The sequence below is a fragment of the Fukomys damarensis genome, unplaced genomic scaffold (genome assembly GCF_012274545.1).
Source record: "Fukomys damarensis isolate Sample0158 unplaced genomic scaffold, DMR_v1.0_HiC HiC_scaffold_23, whole genome shotgun sequence".
NCBI classification, from domain to species: domain Eukaryota; kingdom Metazoa; phylum Chordata; class Mammalia; order Rodentia; family Bathyergidae; genus Fukomys; species Fukomys damarensis.
Genome location: NW_022900935.1, coordinates 18,612,712 through 18,616,862, shown reverse-complemented (window position 1 = coordinate 18,616,862; position 4,151 = coordinate 18,612,712). Strand labels below are relative to the sequence as shown.

The following is a 4,151-nucleotide window of genomic DNA, read 5'->3' as shown; positions in this document are numbered from 1 at the left end:
CTAAGGATTAAAAAAAAAAAAAAAGATTGGAGTGACAATGCTCAAGGAATGTAAGCAACCACCAGTGGAAGAGCCAAGGACAATATTCACAAGAGCCTCTGAAGGGAGTGCCACCCAGCAAACAACTTGATTTCAGACTTCTGGTCTTCAGAATCATGAGAGAATACATTTCTGCTGTTTTGGAAATTTGAAACCAATACAAATAGCAAAATAGTTTATATTTTTCATTTGTTTTTACTATTGCCTCTCTGCTTGGGCTTCTTGATTATCACCTAGCCACAGAATGAAATACACAAGCTGAAAACCAATGGGAAATGAAGTAAAAGATAACACATGACTGTACATACAGCTGAAAAAAATGCTTCCAAACATTAAAATACAGTAAAGGGCCAGGGATGTAGCTCAGTGGTGCCGCCACCTGCCTTGCAAGTGCCAAGGTCCTGAGTTAGATCCCCATACCAAAAAAATTAAAATTAAAATTAAAAATAGAGTGAACATAAAACACTTTCCAAATAATTGAAAAATTTGCCTTTCTAATAAAACTGTCATGTAGCTAGCACTATTTTCACTCTGAGTCAAACCCTGTAACACTGGCAGTTCCACTACTTAATGGATCTTGAAAAACCTTACAGATCTTTCCAAAGTCTTAAGAAATCAAGTACTAGAATTTGTAAGACAGGACTTGAAATCAGCATACAATCTGTTTGATATGTTTGGTTTGGGAAAAATATTTGCTGCTAGAATAAAACCTGAAAGATATACAAGTTCTCCTTTCTGGCTTCATTAACTACCAATCTTAGGCAACCTATGCCTCAAAATTAAACATCTCATTTTTTATCTTGATTCAAGTTCCTACTTTGTATTAGCAGCTTTACATGACTCTCATGTAGTCATTTTGTGGTATCTGTAGAGCATTATACTTCATAAAACATTTGTTAAATACTTAATGGTTATTTCTGTAACACTGACAGACATTATAGAATGGTAGTGGATAATCAGAATTTTGCCATTGGAAAAATATGAGTTTTCTAACTCAACAAATGACTTTTTTTTTTTTTTTGCATTTCTTTCTTTCTTTAGGGTCTTCTTTTTTGTCTGTCTTAATTAAAGTCCTAAAATTCTAACAAAATGTCTACAGAATATTTTAAGCCAGAAAAACAAAACGCTGAAATAGAATCCATGATAGACTATGCCAAGTTATAAAGACACATTCTGAAACAGATCATAATTATTTTTGAATTCTGTTTGTCAAAAATTTGTGTGAGTATCAAAAATGCCATTTAAAGGAGGGGAAGAGGGACTGAAGGGAGAGGAGGAGAATGCAGGAAAAAAGAAGAATCAAGATACATCATGTATAGGTATAAATTTCCTATGTTGAATGTGATCATTATGCATATCTAAAATGTACCAATAAAATTAATTTTTAAAAAAATGCCATTTAACCAAACACTAAAATGTACAGATCAATGAAAATATAAATGCTTAGATAATTTTACCAATAAAAGCTATTAATTCTAATTTAAGCAACAAAGAAAACAAGGAAGGTAAAATTTAGAAATTTATTTTCTCAATACAGGCTCTTAATGTAGGCAATTTCCTCAGAGGTTCATTGCACTGTTTTGTGGTTGCCTAAATGAGGAGATCCAATCTACAAAGGTCAACAGTCTCGAACTCTGAAATCTCCTCTTAATACAACTCAAAAAGAATGATATAAAAATTCATTCACCAAAAGAAAAATTACATGTTAACTACTTTGGGATAGAAACTGGAAAAAAAAAAATTCTTGCAAACAGAACCAAGACTAGTAATAGTAACTTATAAATCAGTTTTTAACCTGTTACAGCATGTCATTATTTTTCTGTTACTTTTCTAGTTGCTGAGACAAAATATCTGATGCTCAAAGTTAAAAGAGGTAAATTTAGCTCACAGTTTGTAGAGATTTCAGTCCATAATTGGCTGGCTCCAAAGCAGTGTGGCTGGCAGACAGGCATTGTAGGGGAGGAAATAGTTCATGGTAGGTAGAAGGTAGCAAAGCAACAAGGGATGACCACAGCTGTTTCTTATATCTTATCCAGACTACTTAGGGTGGGTAGCACTCACACCCTTAATCCTAGGGCTTGCACCATGAATCATTCCCAGCATCACACACTATAGATCCAGCCACCTCTGAAAAAGCTCCACTTAAAACCACATGAGGCATTTAAACACAAGCCATCACATAGCCAGAGATAAAAATCATACCAAATATAAAGAGGTGTCCTGAAATGGATCTTAGAATAGAAAAGGACATTATGGAGAAATTAGGGCAATGTGAATAAAGTCTACTGTCTACAAATTGTAATAAAATAATAAAATATGTAATAAATCATAATAAAATAGTAACATACCAATGTTTTTGAGTTTTGACAAATGTACTATGGTTATATAAGATGTTAAGAGGGAAACTAGAAGAAGTAAACTCTTCTATTGATTGCAGTGACAATGCTCAAGGAATGTAAGCAACCACCAGTGGAAGAGCCAAGGACAATTTTCACAAGAGCCTCTGAAGGGAGTGCCACCCAGCTAACACCTTGATTTCAGACTTCTGGTCTTCAGAATCATGAGAGAACACATTCCTGCTGTTTTGGTAATTTGAAACCAATACAAATAGCAAAGTAGTTTATATTTTTCATTTGTTTTTACCATTACCTCTCTGCCCAGGCTCCTTGACTATCTCCTAGCCACAGAATGAAATACACAAGAAATACTATGAAAATACTCTGAAACATTTGTGGATAAGTCTAAAAGTTTTTTTTTTAAATCTTATTTAAAGATTATTAAATCTTATTAAAGATTATTTAAAGATTATTACATCATACTAGATTGGTAAAGTAAACAAAAGAAAATGACCACATAATGGCAAGTGCACAAAACAAGAGCTCTGTACAGCTAGAAGTTATACATGGCTGGTACATATGTAAAATCGTGTAGCCCAGTCATTATAGAAAAGTCTGGCAATTTCTTATATAGCTAAACATACTCTTACCATAAAAATCTAGCAATCCCACTAGAAGGTATCTACCTAAGTGAACAGAAAATTTATGTTCACATAAAAACCTACATGCTGATGTGATGGTGGCTTTTTATATAAATGCCAAATGCTGAAAGTAACTCAAAATGTCCTTCAAACTGGTAAATGGATAAACAGCCTTTAGTATTTCTATATAGTGAAATACTATACAGTAATTTATAGAACTGGGATGTACTATGTTAAGCAGAAGCCTGACTCAAAAGCCTATATATTGCATAATTTCATTTATATGACTATTTTATTACTATAGGGACAGAAAACTGATCAGTAGCTGTCAGGTATTAGGGATAGAAGGGGTTTGCTATCAAGAGGCACAGGGAACTTTGCAGGGATGATGGAAATAACTATTTGGCTCTCTCTCTCTCACAGCTTCTCATTATGCAGTTCAGACTAGCCTTGAACCCACCATGAGCCCAGGCTAATCTCGAACTTGAGGTGATCCTATTGCTTTAGCATCTCAAGTGCTGGGATTACAGATGAGCAGAACCATGCCTGGCTTACTCTGCATCCTGATTTTTATAGCAGTTCACAACTGTAAGCATTTATAAAAGTCACAGACCCATACACTTAAAAGTGAGAATTTACTGTATGTAAATTATACCTCAAAACTATAAAAGGATGTTTAGATTTTTAGAAGAAAAATCATATGTGAAGTTAAATAAAATTTGACTGCTATAAAAATGAATAAAATTATAAACAGACCAATAACTTATGAGTACAGATATTTAAAATGTTGGCTAAAAAAATTATAAAGAGATCAACAATTTATAAGTGCAAAGACTTCAAATATTAGCTAATAAGATTAGAAGGAGCGTTCAGTCACAGATTTATGGGTACAGAAATTTGAAATATAGGCTATACTACCTGACATCATACTGGAAGAGTTTTCCATGAGATAGATGACTAATATAAGGTAAAATTTTATGTTTTTTAAATTTTAAATGTAATTGTTTTACTACAGATACCCCTTGCAGTGGCAGAATCTACCCCTACCTTAAATCACTAATGGTAGACTCATATAACTTACAATCATTTCAGCAACAATTACAACTAAAAAAAAAAAAAGTTGAGCCAGGGATTT

At 33.2% G+C, this 4,151-nt stretch overlaps 1 protein-coding gene and 1 long non-coding RNA gene across 4 annotated transcripts in view; one reads left to right on the top strand and one right to left on the bottom strand.

Moving 5' to 3' along the window:
• The window catches only part of Eya3 (EYA transcriptional coactivator and phosphatase 3), a 97,930-nt gene that overhangs the window by 78,823 nt on the left and 14,956 nt on the right, over nt 1–4,151 (bottom strand). The window lies entirely within an intron of this gene.
• The window catches only part of LOC117287364, a 20,733-nt gene continuing 19,057 nt past the window's right edge, over nt 2,476–4,151 (top strand). Inside the window, exon 1 of the long non-coding RNA XR_004518675.1 lies at nt 2,476–2,626. This is a non-coding gene — a long non-coding RNA (uncharacterized LOC117287364). The remainder of the gene's footprint in view (nt 2,627–4,151) is intronic.